At 40.0% G+C, this 22,078-nt stretch overlaps 1 pseudogene; it reads right to left on the reverse strand.

Moving 5' to 3' along the window:
- Nucleotides 1–1,192: 1,192 nt before the first annotated feature.
- LOC137756247 (large ribosomal subunit protein eL31-like) lies at nt 1,193–15,475 on the reverse strand (annotated as a pseudogene).
- Between the last annotated feature and the right edge of the window lie 6,603 nt (nt 15,476–22,078).

The following is a 22,078-nucleotide window of genomic DNA, read 5'->3' on the forward strand; positions in this document are numbered from 1 at the left end:
CGCAGGCTCAGTAATTGTGGCTCACGGGCCTAGTTGCTCCGTGGCATGTGGGATCTTCCCAGACGAGGTCTCGAACCCGTGTCCCCTGCATTGGCAGGCAGATTCTCAACCACTGCACCACCATGGAAGCCCTGCCTTTTCATTTTGTCTGTCTTTCTGTGAATGTGGTTTTCGTTCCACAGGCTGCAGGATTGTAGTTCTTCTCGTTTCTGTTGTCTTGCTTCCTTACTTTCTTGCCCCACAAAATATTCCAGGTACACTTTGTACTTTACCTTCCCCAACTCCAGATCAACCATTTCTTCCAAGAACCCTGGTTCCTTTTTTTTTTGTTGTTGTTTTAATAGATTTTTTTAAAAAAATAAATTTATTTATTTATTTATTTATTTATTTATTTATTTTTGGCTGTGTTGGGTCTTCGTTTCTGTGCGAGGGCTTTCTCCAGTTGCGGCGAGCGGGGGCCACTCCTCATCGCGGTGCACGGGCCTCTCACTATCGCGGCCTCTCTTGTTGCAGAGCACAGGCTCCAGACGCGCAGGCTCAGTAGTTGTGGCTCACGGGCCCAGTTGCTCCGCGGCATGTGGGATCTTCCCAGACCAGGGCTTGAACCTGTGTCCCCTGCGTTGGCAGGCGGATTCTCAACCACTGCACCACCAGGGAAGCCCCCCTGGTTCCTTTTAGTGGGGACCTAAACTGGTTTAACTACCAGTTTAAAATTTTTTTTTAATTTATGAGATGGCAATATAACATAACTTGTAGTGTTATTTTGAGGATTAAATGAGAAAATCTGTGTAAAAGAGTTTACATAATTCTTGGCACATAGTATGTGCTCAATAAATTAATTTTTTCCCAACTATTTCCAGTGAAGTGTAAATAATGGAAGTATGGATGAGAATGACAGTTGATGAATTTACAAAATGCCAATTATAATGTTCTCTGAGAGAAAGCAATTGGTCAGTTGATCCAAAGATTAGATTACATTAACCTCCTTTCTGAGCTTTTCATTGTCTATTTCCATTCTCACTCAAGTTTCTCTCTTCAGAACTTATCTTTAGGATTTAGTTGAATTTAGTCTTGGGTTGTTTATGTTTCTTAATCTTCTCTTAAGTTAAATTTTAAGCTACTTAATATGGAAACCATATCTTATATGTGTGTGTGTGTGTTTTTGAGGTTTTATAATGTTATTTGACAGCGGTTAGTTCTCATCCACATTTTGTCTGTAGATTTTTGAAAGTAGTGACAGGTACATATCTAACCAACATATAGAGCTTATTTGGTGAATCTTCATCCTCATTAACTTTCCTGGACAATTGCACATGGATACAGTGTGGGACATTGCTTATTCCTTTGGCCCAGATAGCTTTACTAAGCCTGGTGTCATTGTGTACATCTGAAGTTCCCACCTCCTTCATGGCAAATTTCTGGATCCTTTTGAGTGTCCAAGGGGCAAGCTTCTTGAAGCCCACTCCCTAGATGCACTTGTGAATGTTGATAGTGTATTCCGTGGTAGCTACCTCATTGATGGCAGGATGGTCCTTCTGCTTCTCACCCCTCTCCTTTGCAAGAGCTCTTCTGCTGGGCCCAGGTTGGAAGTGCTTAGGTGTTTTTCATATTTCCTGCATGTCCTACAACAGTGGTGGGCACATATGTATATATTAGATACCAGTAAAAACCTAAGTAATGTATTTGTAGAAGTCACATAAGAAACATTTCCTAGCGAAAAAGAAGTGTTATAATTGCTAAGATCTTAATCTAAGGTTCTAATGAAAGGTAGGCTTTAAGCATACAACACCTTCTTAAAGAATTTGGCATAAACTACACGGCCTAGACCTTTTTCAAATAAATACAAGTTGGAAAGCAGAAGGAGTTGTATGTTTCTGAGCTGCCTAGTGTTATAATATTAACTATTTGTGGTGCAATGGCAGGCTGTCTCCTCTGTAATCAAAGGAAAATGTGCAGACTGACAATTCTTCCAACTATTCAAATGTCTCTTAAAAATAAAATTGGTGGTAAGTAACAGGCATTTTGCATGTGCTGGTTATTTTGACCTGGTGGATTTGCAAATTTCTTACTAGCATAGAAAAGAAAAACTGCTGCTTATTTTTAAGTACAAATCTTGTGTGCAGCAAATGAAGTCACATTTTTTATTTATTCATTTATTTTTTTGTGCTGTTAGAAAACCACTTTGCAACGAGTGTGAAAGAGAATACTTATTAGGCTAATAACAGCAGAATCATAGAAATGAGGCCTGTAGACAAATCCCCCTCTAGAGAATAAAGTGTGGTTACAGAAGGTTAAGAATCTGTAAAGATCAATGGAGGCCAAGAGCTTAAAATAGAGATAAGCTGCCTGGAGAAAAAAAGTGAAAAGAAAAAGAAAACTTCAAGAAAACACTGAGTGTTTAGGATAGCTGTTTTGTCTTTGTTCCCTGTTGAAAATTCCTAAAATTTCATTTAGAGACAGTTACACATTCCTCCAAATACATCATTTTTATTTTGCACAATGTCTAAACTCCTGTGGGTGTCTTTTTCACTTCAACAGGTGCAATCACACATACACACATACACATGGGCCTTTGACTTCTGTAGTGAAACACATTGTCAAGTCAAAAGTACAGCTAATTCAGTAAAATGTGTTAATATAAGTAGTAAAAAACGACGGTGGTTGTAATGGGTAAAGCTGATTCTTAAGTATAATAAGATTCCTGTATCCAAATGGAAAAGTTCTAACTGAACTTTGAAACATCCTCATATAATTTGGGAGATAATGCATTATGCTTTCTTTGACTGAAAGGCAGATATTTTGATGAGAGTTTTGTTCCTTACTTCCTCTCAGTTTTCAGTGGCTTATCGAGCACCACATTTGCTCTTTTTTTAAAATTGTATTTAAATACCTTTATGTTTATTTATTTACTTATTTTTGGCCACACGACTTGTGGGATCTTAGTTCCCCGACCAGGGATTGAACTCGGGCCCTCAGCAGTGAAAGCCTGGAGTCCTAACCACTGGACCGCCAGGGAATTCCCACTACATTTGCTCTTTATGAAGGCATCTATTCAGCATGAAACAGGAAGGCCATGGCATAAGACCAGGCAGTTTTATTTGCCTGTGGACATCTGCATGTTTTGTCTATCCTTCCTGTCCCCCAAATCCCAAAGGAATCCCAGAATTCATGTTCTGTGTTGTAGAAAAATACATGAAAATTACAAAAAGGCTATCCTTTCTGTCTTTCTTGGTCTCTAATGTTCATAATATTGTTGGCCCCAACCTGTAAGTCACAGCCCATTTTGAAAGTTGGTAAGGAATAGTAAAACATGGTATTTTTGCCTTAATTTACCCTTTTGCCCCATTTACCTATCATAATTTCAGAGTTCCCTTCATATCCTTACCATATCCATGGTTAAACAATTCCAATCTCTGACTTTTGGAACTTGGATGAAGATGGGGATCTGTATGGCACACTGTGCTAGTCGGTTCAGGCTGCCATATCAAAGTATCACAGTCTGGGTGGCTTAAACAACAGAAATGTGTTTTCCCACAGTTCTGGAGGCTAGAAGTTGCAGATCAAGATACTGGCAGGGTTCATTTCTGCTGAGGCCTCTCTCCTTGGTCTGTAGATGGCTGTCTTCTCACTGAGTCTTCACTTGGTGTTCCTCGGTGCTTGTCTGTGTCCTAATTTCTTCTTATAAGGACACCAATCATATTAGCTGTATCATTTTACCTTAATCACCTCTTTCAAGGCTCTGTCTCCAAATCCTGTCACATTCTGAGTTCCTAACTGGGGGTTAGGACTTCAGCATATGAATTTCGGGAGGACACAGATCAGTCCATAACACACACCTTTCACCAACCTGGTGCAAGAACCTTTAGTCCACTTTATCTGTAGGGAAAAATCTCTGTTTCAAGTCATTTTTTTTCTGAATCACATTGATGTAAATATTTGTGGTTCAACATATGGTTGGCAAGCCAGAAGTGCCTCAGGGATTTAAAGAAGTGTTTTAGGTACTCCAACACATTTGGTAGGTAATCCAATCCTATTGGACAGACAGCCTGAATTTCAAAACTACACCCACATTAAATAAAGGCCAGATATGTTTGTGTTTTTTTTTTCCCCCACTCTCCACTCTCCACCCTGTACCAACTGAGATGGAATTATTTGCGGAAAAAAATTATGAGTAGAAGAATCAAGGAGAAACTCCAGATTCTCTTCCTAAAACTCTTCCAGGCTTTCATCTAAAACATTATATATATATATATGTGTGTGTGTGTGTGTGTGTATATATATATGTGTGTATATATATATATATATATATATATATGTATGTATTTTTTTTGATTTTCCAAAGATCTATTATCACGGTGAGAATGGCGTAACATAACACATTTATCATATAACATTTCTTCTAAGTGCATTGCTACAAATATCTGAGATGTCACATTCCCTCCCCCTCCCTCCCTCCCTCCCTTTTCTCTCCTTCCCGCTCTCCCTGTCCCCCCAACCTCCATTACCTTGACTCTATAATTCCCTAATTCACACCTATAAGGGGGCAGGGTCAGCCTCAAGTAAACTGATTGCTAATGCAATTCATTTACCAATCATCCCTCTGTGATCACTCTGAGTCATCTGATGAGGACAGTGAAGTTAATGAGGACACGAAAATGAAGAGAAGCAGGGAAGGATGATGATAAGGAAAAAAAGCACAGGACTGAGAAACATGGGGAAGGAGGGCAGGCTGTGACCTCCGTCAGGGGCACCCTGGGACCCAGAAGCAAGGGGAGAAGTGAAAGCTTCTCCCTGTGACCCTCAGTGTATTAAGATGCAGCCAATCACATCACCCAGTTGGATTTTCTGACAAAAATCTCAGTTGAAGCAAAAATGTATTCTGAAGATAATATGTATATAGGAATGATTATATGGTTTTGGTATGTTATTTCCTTGCTATAACGAAGAATATATTATTTATTTATAGAAGTAGCACAAGCCTCACACAGTTTCCACAGGTATGAGGGATCATTTACAAACAAAATGTTAGAATCTACCAATGTAGAAAACATCAAGGTTGTAATGAGGAAGATGCGTTTTATTTTTTATTTATTTATTTTTAAAGCAGAATGAATAGTGCCAGCATGCTGTCACTGGGGAGAACTGTGTAGTTGTTTGCAGGTCATGGTGCTTGGTAAATTTGTCCAGTGCTATTAAGAAGGAATTATAGAAAGCATGTTTGTTTTTCTGCTTGATGGCCAGAAGTAATTTTAATAGATTCCTGAATTCTGTCTCCAGGCAAACCAGGAACATATGGAAATCATATTCAGTTGTTAATAATTTTGTTGCTGATGGGAGTGGTAAAGAGGATTTATTTTAATCATTTTAGGACTTATTAAAGGGACGTAGCTGGGAGCTGAGAGGATTAAGCACTTCAGGTGAGTTCACTGGCAGGCCCACGTGAAACTGGGATTTTTGTCTGTCAGGAGAAAACATACCCACTGCGAGTGTCCCAATGGCATAGGTGTTAAAGGAGCCTGGGACCCCTGCAAGGTCAGAAATCAAAGCCTGGTGACTGATCAGTACTCTAAAACACCTCTCATTGTTCTGAATGTTTTCTCAGCAGCGTAAAACACTATAGCAGTGAAGGTCCTGGGTTTGGCTCTGGCACTTATTAATTCCGTGGTCTTGGACAAATCACCTCACTTTTCTCTGCCTCAATGTCTTTATCTGCAAGAATGGCAATAACAATAGCAATTACCTACCTACAATAGCACTTTGAAGGTCAGATAAGATGATTATGTCAGTCTTACAGCACCAAGCATGATGCGGAGTGAATGCTCAATAAATTATAACTATTCTTATTAATATTTTCATTGTTATGCTTAAAATCTGTATCTGCTTCATTATACATGTTAGAAAGAGATACCCAAACTTCAAGAGTATTGAGAAGAGAATGGGCCTAGGCCTTCAATTTTGATGGTATAGATTGCAAAGTGATAGGTCTGCTATTTGGAAAATAGACATTTACAACATTTTCTGCATAGAAAAATGTGTGATGTTCTAATGCTCTCCAGTTGCTTGAACTATTTAGATATCAACTCAAGATACATTGTCATACTTTGTCTGTTTTATTTTGCTTGTACCTTTGCTTGTACTCAAAAATATTGTCCCTGTTCAAATAAAAGTTTGTGGTATTTTCCTTGGTTATTTTTAAAATGTAAGGTTTATATGATCAGATTGAGCCTTTTTTACTTTTATCCAGCCTGTTTCCTAAAATTAAATATCTGTAACCTTTCCATTGAATAAGCAGGGTTCATGGGGTGTAATTATAAAGCAACTTTATTTTTGTCTCCCAGTATCTCTTTAACTTTTTTCTGGGGGGCTGGTTCTTTCATTAGCCTTTGATAAAATTTAAGGGAAGTCCCGTGATTTTTTTTTTTTAATTTTATGTATTTATTTATTTATTTTTGGCTGTGTTGGGTCTTCGTTGCCGTGCGCGGGCTTTCTCTAGTTGTGGTGAGCGGAGGCTACTCTTCGTTGCGGTGTGCGAGCTTCTCATTGCGGTGGCTCCTCTTGTTGCGGAGCATGGGCTCTAGAGCGCAGGCTTAGTAGTTGTGGCACACGGGCTCAGTAGTTGTGGCTCGCGGGCTCTAGAGCGCAGGCTCAGTAGTTGTGGCACACGGGCTTAGTTGCTCCGTGGCATGTGGGATCTTCCCGGACCAGGGCTCGAACCCGTGTCCCCTGCATTGGCAGGTGGATTCTTAACTACTGCACCACCAGGGAAGCCCAAGTCCCGTGATTTTGGTGTCCACTTTTAGGTAATAAAACAACCTATCGTCGGTAATTGTCCTGTCAAAATATTACATTCCATTGGAAGGTAAAGCTTCTCTTTTCTTCTGCTTTGCTTGCTGCAGGCTGGTTGCCAGTGGGTGGCTGGGTGGGGACTCTGGTTGGTTTGTCCTTTCTTTTTCTCTTGCGTGTTAATCCCTCTTCCTCCAAAGAAATTTCAGACCCCCCTCTACGTTTAGAGCTAGAAGAGGCAGAGGTTAAAGAGGACAAGAATATTCTTGCTTGCCTGCCATTGTTTGGTGATCTAGCATCCGTACTCTGCAGATCTGGCAGGTGTTTAAGGCTGAGTCTTTTAGGGGCACCTGTATGGGTTCATCAGAGACCCTGGGGCCCTTTGCCTCTCTTCCTCTCATTGCTGGGGGTCTCTCACTCTCACTTTTAGTTCCTTTGAGAGGGCAAATGCATCTCTGATTGCCCTTGGCTGGCTGGCTGGCTGGCTGGTTACTAACTCCTTCCTTAACATCTAGTCATCTGCTGGCACTTTCAGCTTCTATTTGTTCCTTCAGTGGACTCTCTTGGACAAGACAGGTGATGCAGCTACATTAACCTGCTCATGTGTAGACTACATGTTTCTCCCAAGTTATTCTAGGAATGCACATGACCCCCAATGAAGTGACCTTTCTTCTATTCCTGTTTTAAAGCAGTGCACTAGCCAGGTGCTGGACCCTAGCATTACTTACAGAGGAGTCTGACTCTTACCCGGTTGTTTTTGCACCTGTGAGACAAATAGGTGAAACTTTTCAGGTGGTCTCAATATACTTCTTTCCCTAGGTTTGGGAAAAGCCATCACAGCAAATCAACTTATTTTTCCAAAATTCCTCTATCTAACTACTTTTAATCTTCTCAAATCCTCAATTTGGGTGTGGGGTTAAGAGTAGAATAACAGGTTATTTTTCTTTGACTCTTAACTCAGGGGTAACATTCTATTATTCTGGAAGAATACCACTATTATGTGGGTGTATCACATGACAAGATGCTTTATTTTAAACTCTTTTATAACTGTGTACCAAGTCCCATTTTTTCCTTATTTTCTTTATATTATCTCATAGCGATATATAAAAAATTGTGCTAAAAAGCACATGACAGAAATTTACCGTCTTAACCATTTTTAAATGTACAGTTCAGTAGTTAAGTAAATTCACATTATTGTGCATCTTGAACCACATTTTAAACATCTCACTGTATGTTGAAAACAATCCAGCTTTTCCTGTGATTGTTTTTTTAAAAAAGCATTTTGATTATAATATTGGTTGTTAGACATTAACTCAAGCTTTTTCCTGTAAAGGGAACTGGTATCAGGACAGACATGGCCAATAAGGAGACAGAATCTCATGAAAATTCAGTTCAGTAGCTGTAACAGTGCCAGGCCTCATGGAGATTGTTGTTGGAAGGAGAGGTAGGAGCAGAAACAACTCTTGAAAGAGCTTCACTAGCCTCCTCCATTCCATAGCTACCCTATTAATAAAACTCGAGTATTCCTAGTCTGCCTACTTCTTTTGGAACTGATGCTATCTGCTTACTGTTTTCCTCTTCTTTGTGTATCATTTCTTCACCCATCATAATTTTGCTTTTCTCATAGTTTCCGGTTCATAATAATTTCTATTTACTGCCTTATGGCTCTGACAAACTGTTCATAACTCCAGCTCATCTTCACACAGTGAAATTCCTCATTCTCTTGGTATTGGTATTTCCTAATTTAAATTTTCAAGAGAGGAAACTGGATTGTCTTTGCTTATCTTTTCATACCACATGGGCACTGCCAGCCAAAGGATTGGTTATACTTGGGTCAAAGTGTGGCTACAAATGGCTGCCCTTTGAGCGGAGGCTGGGGGAAGGTCGTTCCTGAGAAGGCACCTGGGTATAGTAGGCAACATGATTAATTTTATGTACTTAATAAAAATATTTTGTGTGTATGCTTAAACAAGAGTAAGTATTTCTTTATTCATTTTTTTCAGCATTTGGCAGAAAGCAGGAACTCTTATAGGAGAAAAATGGTAATAAGGGCTCTGAGAACAAAGAATTGAAAAAGGGCTTCTGCGTTTCTGATTGTAGTGGATTTTTTTGAGGGAAGGACTGTTTTCCTGGTTTGGGTTCCCCCAGAAGCAGATCCTGAGATAAGAATGCTATTGCAAATAGTTTGGAAGACGGTAACATGAAACACTGGTAAGGGAAGAGAAGAAATGACAGAGGGCAAGGAGGGCAGCCAAAAAAAGTGCAGTATTTTAAGTGGTTACCACCGTGGCTTATTCCACTGGTTAATTCTGGGAAATGTACAGTGCATCTCAAAGTTATCTCAAATGGGTGCCCAGGAAGCTGGATATTTATCCATCAACTCCCCATGGATCATTGGTTGAGGGCTACTCCTGGGCCACTAATTCTATGGCATGTCTGGCCTGCCCTCTGCGTAGTTTATAGCTCCACGTCCAGTAAAAAGCCCTCAAGTCAGGAGTCACAGGGGTTTGCCGTCAGCAACCTTTAATGTGTGAGGGCGAGAGCAGAGAGGCTGTGGGCCGGGCACGGTTGGCATTTACCCCCAAACCCCCTCCCCATTTTCTCCTTTCTTGAATGAAACCTGATTTTATTCAGGTATTCATCCCTTAGGGAAGGTTGCCTTACCTAAAGCTCAAGGGTAAATTTAGATTAATCTTTTTTTTTTTTTTTTTTGCCTTTTAAGTTAGTTTTATTTCAATAAATTCTTTAATACATTGTGTTGTACCATTCAACATTAATCTTCAAGATCGATCACATTTGTTTTTCGGGAGGAATCAGTCTTAATCAAATAGAAAAACACACTGAGGCTCCCCTGTGTTCGTTGCTCGTGACTCCTCCTCCCAATTTGTGAGCTGGCTCAAGCGGTCTTAGGCATTCAGAAGAGAAGCATTTTTATTTAAGCTTTTGGTGGTTCATTTTGCATATATATTTTTTTGATTGAAGTATAGTTGACTTACAATGGTGTGCCAATCTCTGCTGTACAGCAAAGTGACTCAGTTATACATGTATAGACATTCTTTTTTTAAAATTTGGATTAATCGTAGTTATTTATGGAGATCCCATTCCTTGTATCTGCTATTTGGCGTAGGTGTGGACGCGCGGTGCAAGGTGGTATGAAATGAGAAATGAGGTCTGCTAGAGGGGCTCTGGGAAAGGTTTCTTCCTTCTTATAAAGAGACTCATAGGAAAAGGCAGCATTGTATTATACACTGGACCCGGGGACTTCCCTGGTGGCCCAGTGGTTAAGACTTCACCTTCCAGTGCAGGGGGTGCAGGTTCAATTCCTGGTCGGGAAGCTAAGATCCCACATGCCTCCTGGCCGAAGAACCAAAACATAAGCCAGAAACAATATTGTAACAAATTCAATAAAGACTTTTTAAAAAATGGTCTATACTGGACCTGTCACGTATTCGTGAGTCACTTGGAAATGTTAGATGCATCTTGGGACCATGAGCCCTGAATTAACCAACCCTAAAGATACCCTACCTTGAAATTTCTCAGTTTGAGAGATGACAACTTTTCCTGATTATCTAAATCATTTTGAGTAAGGTTTATTTTTACCTGCAGTCAAAGACATCCTAATTGGTACAAGGATAAAGTGTAAGTACCAGATGACAAAGCTCATTTTTGAAGTTTACAGAAAGGTTTATAAAGAGATTATAGGATCGTGTCAATATGTTGTAACAATTCTAGCTCCCTTTGTTCAACCTTTACACCCCTTTTATAGTACAGATAACATTCAGGGGGTTTTGCTGATGATTGATCATGAGTTCTAGAACAGCAGTGTATTCAGTCTCAACCTTTGATTGCATACGTATTCATTATACTGTGATTCAATGGGAAAAATGCATAAAACACTTTTTCTACATACCGAGGTACAATGGTTGGCTTGAAGAAAAGCACGGGTGCAATTGGTTGAGCTGCCAGCTGAACCAACAACTTTTTTTCCCTGAAGACTGTTCTTACTTGAACAAAAGACTGACAGAAAAAATGATGGCTACCCAGACTTGGGTATTTGGCCATTTCTCATAAATGAATGAACTGAACATGTTACTTCAAGGAGGAAAATGACTGACAATATTTGTTGCCAATGATAAAATTTGAGCTTTTTTTTTTTTTTTTAAATTTATTTATTTATTTATTTATTTATTTTATGGCTGTGTTGGGTCTTCGTTTCTGTGCGAGGACTCTCTCTAGTTGTGGCAAGCGGGGGCCACTCCTCATCGCGGCGCGCGGGCCTCTCACCATCGGGGCCCCTCTTGTTGCGGAGCACAGGCTCCAGACGCGCAGGCTCAGTAGTTGTGGCTCACGGGCCCATTTGCTCCGCGGCATGTGGGATCCTCCCAGACCAGGGCTCGAACCCGTGTCCCCTGCATCGGCAGGCAGATTCCCAACCACTGTGCCACCAGGGAAGCCCAAAATTTGAGCTTTTGAGTATGATTTTGATTTTCGGAAAACTTTTATCCACTAAGGTGATAGTTTCCCAACACTTAAAGACTCTTCAGATGAGTTTAGTGGTGATATTAACAAATGTAATTTTTAAATATTGTATAATAAAATGTGTCAACATTTGGAAAATCTGCATAACTCAGTGACACAATGTTTTTCAAATGAGTGATACATGATATTATAGAATCATGTGTGGGCAAAATATCCATTCAAAGTGCAAGATAGACTAATGGATTTTAATGTAACAGTAAAAATAAGTTTAGTAGTATGGTTTTTGGTTTCACATTGCAACTAACTGCTAAGAAACTACCATTTGTTGAGTTTTGATATAGTGTTAAAGAATAATATCCACGGTTATATGAAAAGATTCTCAAAATAATCCTCTTTTTTCTAACCACATATCTGGGTGAGGCCGTATTTTCTTCATATATTTCAACTAAAATAGCATGTCACAACAGATTGAATGCAGGAGCAGATATAAGAATCCAGCTGTCTTCTATTAAACCAGGCAGTAAAGAGATTTGCAAAAATGTAAAACAATGCCGCTCTTCTCACTAATTTTTTTCTTCATAAAAAATATGTAATATTTGTTAACATGTAATGGACTTATTATTTTTAAATGAATTAATATTTTTAAAATTTCCTTTAATTTTGAATACAGCAAATATTAGTAAATATAACCCACATAAACCAAAGCTCTTTAGAGGTCCTCAATTACGTTTAAGAGTTTACAGGGTCCTGTGACAAAAAAAGTTTGAAACTATCTTTAGAGGGCTTAGTGGAAAGGGTTCAGAGCATTGAGTATAAGCCAAGAGATCTGGGTTGTTAACGGACAGAAACAGAAGTAGAGGGTATATGGGATTACAGTTAATGATCTTGAAATAAAGAATGATGGAGAGGTTAGGAAGGAGGAGGGGTGGGGGAAATTTCTAGAAGCATGGAAGTTCTGCCCTCCCTCTTGACCCCTGTAGATGGAGGGATGGAGGTCAGTGGAAGGGAAGAATAGATCTGGGGCGATGTACTAATGCATCCTACGTTGTCATGGTTCTTGATGTTTATTAAACCAACAATGAACAGAAGTAAAACGTTTAACTTTAAAAGGGATTTCTTCATAAATGAGCACATTTAATGTTTTTAAATTTGGGGGATGCAGACTTGATGGAAGTTTTGCTCTTCAGGAGGTGCATGACCTTTCCTAGGAAACCAGGGAGCATATCGTCATGTGTGAATGAATGAATCTCAGATTGTTGGGGAGAACCCTTCTCAGTGTGCTAAATATTAGTGAATGTTCCAGGCATGTTTCAGCTATCCAGACTGCACATAAAAATTGAGTGATGGGGACTCTTAGAATGAATAACAGCATTTACTGAAACTGAAAATCTTAAGACTTCTGGATCCAGAATCCACAATGTCCAGCCTGAGCCTTGATGTTGCACCAGTTTTACTGTAGAATACATCATCCTTGCTCCTTAGCTGACAAGTCTTGCCTTTTTGACATTTAAGCTACAAAATGTAGGCTGCTCCTTGGAAGAAATCTTGTAATTATTTGCCAGTAGAAAAAGAATGATGGGTTAAAGTAAATATATGCTGTCAAGCTGTCAATAATTATTTAATACCACTGTGTACAAGGAATGATCCATGTCAAGGTGCTCTAAATGAATTAGACAGACAAAGAAACTACATTTGCAAAGTTTCTGGGGTAGTCACATAAATACATACTTACAATATATAATATAATAATATAAATTTGAGATAGGGAGGTGGGCAAAACCACTACCAAAACGAAAGCCAAAACAAAAACAAAAGATATGTTTGCATCAAATTTGAACAATAATTTTTATTCTAAAACCAGTTGGGAAATGGAAGAAAGGCTATTACCTTACTGGGAAGGGAGGGAGGTTGCCAGAGACTCTCACATTTATGGATGCCTCCTCTGTTCCAGACCCTCTGTATCTTTCACGAACTTTGGAAGTACTTTTTGCCTCACATTTCATAGATGAAGAAACCAAGACTAAGAAAGTTGAGGAAAATTTCCCCTAAGATTAAAGATTTAGAAGGTTGCACAATGGAGGCTCAAGCCCCAGATATTTTTGTCTTTGAAGGCCATTCTTTTTATGATTCCTTAGAAACTCCCAACTCAGAGCCTATAGAGAACATACCCATTAACTGTAGGGAGAAGACCACGTTGCTGGAACTATTGTTTCTATTTTATATCATCTAGTTTATAAGAAAAAAAGTTCTACTCTCCGTTTTTATTGTTCTTTGAAATAGCTGAGGAATAAGCAAGGAAGTATTTGTTAAGAAAACAAAGAAACACAGCTTTGGAGGATGTTAGGGGAAGACCCTCTAAATCAGCAATATGGCGTCTATTTGCGACTTTGTCCATTGAGACAACACTTTTATCAGGATATCCTATTGGGTAAGAAGACCTCGTTTTTGCTGCCTCAAAATAGATGCAACAATATAAATTCTCTGTGCTTTGCATTTCTAACTGTTAAGCAAGCAGACACCACCAGTCTCAAAACAGACATCCGCAGGATACATAGCACTATAGTGTGGGCTTCAGAGAAAAGATTCCTTTTCAAGGACTTTGAGCTCTATGGAAGGAGACACATACACATAAACCTAAATTTTCATGGTTAGTTTAATAGTTGCCATGATTATTACTCTTTAAAGTATTCTGAGGGTAGGTACCGATTCGTAACTACTTACCTAATTGGCTGTTATTATTTCAGCAGCCTTCTCCTGTGTTCTCAAAATGACCCATTCCACTTTGAACTTATTTACTATTCTGCTCTTTTTTGTCCTTGTAAAGTTCTCACAGTGCCCTTAAGTAGATTTTGCCCTGTGTGCTGCTTACCATAAGTTAGATAACTTCTTTATGTCTTAGTTCTCTTTTCTGAAAGCTAGAAATAAAAATATGATCTATCACTGTCAGAAGTAAGGCAATAGTTGTAAAGCCTTTAGTCCAATGCCTGACTCATTAAATGCCAGCTATTATTCTTGTTATTATTAATAATCATGTTATAAAACAATCCCAGTTTTAAGCTATCTAAAGTTTTATTTTGCTCAAGTGTTTATTCTTTTTTTAAAGAAAAATTTATACCGTACTTCCAAAAAGAACTTGAAAAGGTTTACCATTAAAGGCATATTAAAAGTAAGGCTTAATAATGGGAATAAAAATTAAAAGTCCGGCAAAGTCAACTGCCTCAGAAACATAATCAAGGCCACAGCTGACTCTCCCCATAGGTATCGGAATCACTTTTTCATCAGAAGAGTGCTGGGAATGACTGTTGGGGGAGCTCGACAATGCTCCCAAATACTCCCTTTTGCTCTGCTCCATCCTTTCCTCTGTTCTAATTTCCACACTGCTGTCTTCTCCCTTGGCTCTTATCACTCCTATTCAGTCTAAACCTTCCCACTTGGCCCTCCGAACACCATTTCATGGTGTCCTCAATCTCCTTCAAGAGGAAGAACGTTTCTTCTTGTTAGGAAAGGCATTCTCCCACGTGCGGTCTTTTGGCCCCAAGTCGGCCGCATAAGAATGGGCCTTGTGGGGGGGTGGCACTTTCCTTACCAGGAGATAAAACATCCTCACAGTTTGTGATGGGCTTATCACCTTGTGGGGGCATATCTTCCTCTCTTTCAGACTCAGGTGTGCTCCTTTGTTGGTCTTAAGCGTCTGCATCGTGTGGTCCCTGGCCGTCCCCACTACTGTATCTTCCTTCTTCGGCACGAGAAGGGTGCTTGCAAATCAGGAGGGATGTGCTGGCCTTGGGAGACTGACACCCACTACTGATGCTGACCTTGCTGTCTCTTCTCTATGTGAATAAGACATTGTTGCATCCAGTGCTGGACTGTACTGTTTGCCTTGACAACTCCAATATCAAGATGCAGTGGGCAGAAGTATTCGGATCTTTACTCCCCATAATAGGCAACTGATGGCACTTGCTTGATACATCTATCTTGCCCTCCAGAGCTATTGCTTTTCCTGCAACTCTCCCTAGTGCATGCATCTTCTCTAACTACCTGCTCACTCAGTGTTGGGTGTTGAGATTGGCTTCCTAAGTGGAGATTCTGATCTTCATTGCTGGGCTTTTGCATTCTTTTGTGCCTTTTCCTCTGAAGCTCATGTCATCTAGCTGCCTCACCTGATGCTTTTCCTGTTGCTGTCCTTGGACTCATGGTCCATGCCATCATCCATTGACTATTTCATACCTGGCTCACACATTATTTTCTACCCTGTCATCATTGTATGAACAAGGAAGAGCTACGCAAGTAGATCTCTTCCTATCTTGACCTCCTGTACTTCACTGAACTTCATTTCCATCCCATTCAGCTACCTACTCTCATGAAAATAACCTGTCCCCACTTACAATTGTTTCTCCTCTGAAATCTTAAAAATGTGCATATCTCAACTTTTCACTACACCCTGTATAGTTCTTCCGGTTCTCTGCTTTCATTTTCCCGCCTCCCCTTTTCTTTGCTCCCATTGAGACCTTTGGTTCCACAACCCCTTCTAGTCCTCTTGTGATTGAGCTCCTTATCCATAAACCATCACTTCCTCCACTCTCTTGCCGGTGTTCTTGATCATCTTGCACCATTGCTCCATTGTATTCACCAAGATAAAACAAACTAGTTAAGCAAAAGCCCAACAATCTTCTCTGTATGTCATTGGAACTTTAAATCTGGGCCTCTGTGTACCCGAAGAGGTACTTTCATTCCCTTAGCTTGGTGCTGCTACAGATTCATGATTTCCATCCTTAGGCTGTCCACATTGATTCTTTCCCATTCATTTCAGCATCTGTGTACATCTCCACTCTGCTCAAACTTACTGCTCCACCATCTCTTCACTCACTTGGTATACAATTCTGCCTACTGCTGTGCATCTCACAAGAGAAAACAGAAACCAGCTTCTTCAGCTGCTGCAACCACACCTAGCTGGATGAAAACTTTTGGCCTGTCTGAATGGAAGGTACACCTTCTTGTGGCTAAAACTATGCTTTTCACCCATACCCAGTAACTCCTGACTTCTTAGGCATTACATTTTCTAATATTTGTCTGCTGTCCTATGCTCCATCTTATAAACTCAACAAAACCCCCAAACCCTTTCTTGACAATTTGTTCCCTTTCAGTCACTGTATTCTTTTCTTCCTTTCATAGCCAAACTTCATGATGGTGTTATTTACATTTAATCACTTTACTTCCTTATATCCCATTAACTCTTCAACCACTGAGACATTTAAAGTTATTCCTAGAGCTGGTTCTGAGCTTCCATACAATGAAGACAAGACAGTAGAAACAGGGACACTGTTTTCAATGACTGTTACATGGAAATTTCTGTTCAACAAGAGAGAAAAAAGGTCCTGTACCTACATTTCAAAAGGAAATGATTGAAACATTAAAATAGAGACAGTGATCAATGTTATAGGTATTATTTTATGGAATATGAAGAAATATTCTGCATTTATATCCACTGTTTCAACTAGCAGCTGGACAACATTGGGTATAAGATTGAGCGCTCCGGTGAGAGCCCTCAAAACAGCCAGTTTGTGCTTTTGAGAGGAAAGCTGTGCATAGCTACAGTTATCAGATCTGCAGGTGGGAAATTTTAATTTTGAAAACTGAAAAGTTTACTAAGTATGTAAAATCTCCCCCAACCTTGGTTGAAGAATCAGAGTACCAGTAGAAAGGAAACAAACTTCCTCAACAAAACAAGAAGTTTTGAATTTGTAAAAATTCACAAAAACATGGAAAGGATAATGGAGAAAAATCAAGGACAGGGATTATCAGTTGCCTGCAGCTTAATTCCTGATAACAATTATTCATTTGTGTGTGTGTGTGTGTGTGTGTGTGTGTGTGTGTGTGAATAAAAATAAGAATTTAATAAGAATCTTCAATATTTATATTTTTTCAAAAATAATGAATAGTACATGAGTCATTATTTAAAAGCTTGCACATTGAAATTTGTAGGTGGAAGTGGCCAAATGTTTAGGAGGGAAGGTTGACTAGGGCTAGCCATGACCTTGCTCAGGAATATTTTTTGGGTAAATGCACAGAAAAATGGAGACAGGCACCAGGATGCCAGTCGATTAAGATCCCATGAGAAGTAACTGTCAGAGCCCTGAAATACGCAACGTCTGCATCCGCACCTGTGGTCAGTTCAGTGAATGATCCCAAGTTTTCTTTGCTGAGTAAGAAATAAAGCCAAAGATGATGTCATGGAAAGTCCCTCAACTAAAATAGAGGAATGAATCTTCCTACTTGAGGAGTCGCTTTACTACTGGGGTCAGGATATTGGCAAACACTCACTTTGACAGAGCTGTGTACACATTGTTGATATTTCATATCTATCCATCACCTTTATTTATGCTTCATTGTGATGTTCTGTAAATAGCCACTTTCTCTTTTGTCTCTCAGCACTGGTACTATAGTATGCATTGCAGTTTTGGCATGCTGACATATTCCTGGTTTGCCTGGGGCAGTGATTCTCAATGCTGGCTGCACATTAGAATCACCTGGGGAGCTTTTAAATATATCAACTTAATCAATTAAATCAAAAGCCCTGGGATTGGGGCTCAGGCATTGGCAAGTTTCAGAAACTCCCCAGGTGATTCTAATGTGTAGCCAGGGTTGGAAACACTGGGCTAGTGCATTGGAGAAGGCTGCTTATTTAACCTTTTGAATCTGTTTTTTTCCCCCCAGGTTTGACTAAACCTCTCCGTAGCACCTTTCTGTGTTTATCTTCAGAAGGCAGTCTATTTCTGCATTTCCAAGTTCTTGGGATGTCTCTTTGTAGCCTCAAAGAACAGTCAATAATAGACAAATGCTATACTTTAAAATGATTTAATTTTGCCAAGTTAGGGCTTTTTATTGCTCTTTCTCAATATTTGAATGTGCAGTTTTTCTCAACCTTGACTTCATTTGTCTGTACTTGACTGTACCTGGGGAACTTTAAAAAACGTTGATGCCCTGGTAGAGTCCCATCCCTAGAAATTCTAATGAAATCAGTCTGGGGTGCAACCTGGACATTGGGATTTTTAAAGAGACACACCAACATTGTTAATCGGCTATACTCCAATATAAAATAAAAAGTTTAAAAAAAATAGACTCACCAGGTGATAATATAATAGACTCTTAGCGGAAAACTCTTGTAAGTATTTTCAAGATCTGTAAACTGCCTGTTAGGTAAATGATATGCCTAATCCATGGTGAAACTGAGGCTGAAAACCCAGCAATTCCACTGGCAGCCAGTCAACCTTTGCTGCATGTGGGAATTGCTTGGGATCAGGGAGATTTAAAAAATACTGATGAAAGGGCTTCCCTGGTGGCACAGTGGTTAAGAATCTGCCTGCCAATGCAGGGGACACGGGTTCGAGCCCTGGTCCGGGAAGATCCCACATGCCGTGGAGCAACTAAGCCTGTGCACCACAACTACTGAGCCTGTGCTCTAGAGCCTGCGAGCCACAACTACTGAAGCCCACGTGCCTAGAGCCCGTGCTCCGCAACAAGAGAAGCCACCACAATGAGAAGCCCGCGTACCACAATGAAGAGTAGCCCCCGCTCGCTGCAACCAGAGAAAAGCCTGCGCACAGCAACAAAGACCCAACACAGCCAAAAATAAAATAAATAAAATAAATTTAAAAAAACCATAATTCTCAACTTAAAAAAAAAAATACTGATGAAAAAGAAAAATACTGATGCCTGTGCCCTAGCCCTAGCAATTATGATGTAATTAGTCTGCCTTATGGCCTGGATTTCAGGACTCTCAAAGGCTTTCCCGGAGATTCTGATATGCAGCAAAGATTGAGAACCGCAATTTGGCCTTGCTCACCAAACACATGCCTTTTTGGTCAGTTTCAATAGTTTTACATCATATTAAAGTTTTTAAGGGTTCTGAGCCCATGTGCCACAACTACTGAGCCCATGTGCTGCAACTACTGAAGCCTGTGCACCTAGAGCCCATGCTCCACAACAAGAGAAGCCACTGCAATAAGAAGCCTGCAACTAGAGAAAGCCCGCATGCAGCAACGAAGACCCAACGCAACCAAAAATAAAGTCATTAAAAAAAAAAGAATTAAAGGACTAAACTGTGAAAATTGAATAGGGGATGGAACTCTACAGTTCATTATTTTGAGTTACTTATTTTTCATACCTCTGTTACTGAATTTTTGCTTCCTTTGGTCTGATTTCTTTTACTGTGTTGAACGCAGGTTTCTAGAGGGCAAGCCCAACCTTTTTGACTTGTTTTGTTGACCATTTAACACACACATGTATATATATGCATCTTTTCATGTTTCAATTCAACTATTAATTATCTTTCCAAATCTCAGTTAGACTTACATAAAGAGCTGCTGATTAAATTCTCACTAAGGCCGACTCTCTGAAGCCACTGGCCACTGCAGGGGTACAGGTCATAGGGGAGGAAAAATTTTTCCTCTACCCTTCTAGGTTCTTTGGCTGGTTTAATAATTAAGTTGACATAAGACATTAACGGGAGACAAACAAATTTAATTACGGACATCTTTGGGAGCCCCAAAGATATGAGACCCAAGAGTAAGTCAGGCAGTTGAGGCTTATATGCCATTCTGAGCTAAGGAATGGGATAGGGACCTAGGGCTTCAAAGAGGAAGAGGGTAATTCACAGGAAGGTAAGAAGAGTGGATGTCGGTAATTAGATGTTTGCCCTGTCATAGAGATAGGTCGTTCAGACAACAAGTTCTCTCTGGTAATACCTCTCTCTGAGCCCTCTATCTACATTCTGTTAGGCAGCTGAGGGGGAGGTAAAAAGCTCTTCCTGAATTCTTTTGGGCCTTGATTGTCTTCAGCTCAGAATAACTCACATGCCAATGTGGCACACTGGGGGAGACTCCTTCTGAACTCCTTCAAGGTGAACCCAGGTTTGATTTAGGCCTCCTTTTTACCTCTCTCTAAAGTGCCATTATACCATTGCTGAGCAGGCTTTCCAGAGACTGTGCTTCTTACTTTACAAAGAGTCTCTTTTGAAAGGAAAACTCATGTGTTTAACTAGTGACAGTAAAGTAGAGGAGAGGATATTGATTTTTTGGAACCAACATACAATTAGTTTTTATTACAGTTCCACAAAATTGCCAATATCCTTCTTAAAGAAAGTGTTTTGATAAAATTGACATCCTTGGCAGAGAAACGGTGCCAGTTTTTCACTTGCAAACAGTTGCCACTGGGGGTCACCATTACAATAGCTAAGCTTTGCCGGCAGGTCTGGAGCTGTGACTGACTTGCCTAAAATGAGGGGGAGGATGGGGGAAGGACTAATATTTTTCAAGCAGCTTCTTTTCCTCAGTATCTCAGGGAGGCGTTGTTCAGATACAAAGATAAATATTTGTGTTGTGTGGTAGTATACTCACCTGTGGTAAGAAGGGATTCAATAAATTGTCTTGTCTGTCTAATAGATAAGACAGTTCTTCGTGGTTATAGCTCATCTGTGAGGTCTGTGCCATTCCTCAGAGAGGGTGATCAATATGCACTTTTCTGCCCTTCTTATTTTTCCAAAATTTAACTAGGATTTGTCTGCAGCATGTTTTAAATCACTCAGCCTTGTTTTCTTTATTTTATGAGTACCAACACTTACTGTCTTATGTTATTAGTGAATATGTTGTTTCTGCCTAGAAATCCCTTCAGCTGTTTGCTTCTTACATATTAAATCACTGCCACTGTCGTTACATAAGGACAATCTAATAAATAACCAAACCAAAGCCAGAGTCCCCTAGAGTGGGAGTTAACATAGGACCAACCAGACTTCTGGACCATAGGAGGATATGTACAATATGAGCAAACTGCAGTGTAGATGCTCCGGGTAGCAGCCCAGGCAGGACGGGGGCAGGTGACAGCCAGTGGCACTCCTGGTGTGTCTTAAACAGGCCATCTTAACTGTAAGGTGGACTCCATTCATGTTAAACTTCTAAGTAAGCCTCCCCTTTCCATATAACCCTCCTGACCTTCATTTTTTTTAAAAAAAAAAAAAGGCGGTGGGGACTTAAAAGCCCTTTTTTTTTTAAAAAAAAAAAAAAAAAAGCACTTTAAAAAAATATATACTTATTTATTTATTTTGGCTGAGCCGGGTCTTAGTTGCATCATGCGGGATCTTTTAGTTGCGGCATGCAGACTTCTTAGTTGAGGCATACGTGCGGGATCTAGTTCCCCAACCAGGGATCAAACCCAGGTCCCCTGCATTGGGAGCACGGAGTCTTACCCACTGGACCACCAGGGAAGTCCCCCTGACCTTCATTGTTTACTTGATATATTTAATCAACGTTTATCAAACATTCCCATTGTGGGAGTCACGGTTAAGACAATGCATAAGACAGAATTACTGCCATCAAGGCCAGTTTCTTGGGTTGTGAGCTGTGCACACAGGGCCCTCAACTCAGAAGTACCTCCTTACCCCCCTTCACTGTCTTGAAATTTCTAATACTTTTGAAACAAGGGGCCCTGCATTTTCATTTCACTTTGGCCTGGCAAATTATATAGCTGGTCCTGACTGCCTTGAAGGGGTTTGCACTGTAAGGGGGGAGACAAAGGAATAAAGTCTAATCAGTAATAGAATGCTAAGATTTAAGAAGTGGTCTATTAGCCATATGAACAAAATATTAAGGAAAGAGTATTATTCTGTCTGCAGGGAAGAAGAGCGAATTTAGGAAGGCTTTATTCGTGATTCACATGTTAGCAAGTACTTACTATGTGCAAGGCACTGCTAAATGGTTCAGAGGATTCAAAAATGAATTGGCCATGAATCCTGCCATCCATCACAAGTTAACTCAGTGTATGA

Source organism: Eschrichtius robustus, chromosome X (assembly GCF_028021215.1).
Source record: "Eschrichtius robustus isolate mEscRob2 chromosome X, mEscRob2.pri, whole genome shotgun sequence".
Lineage (NCBI taxonomy): Eukaryota > Metazoa > Chordata > Mammalia > Artiodactyla > Eschrichtiidae > Eschrichtius > Eschrichtius robustus.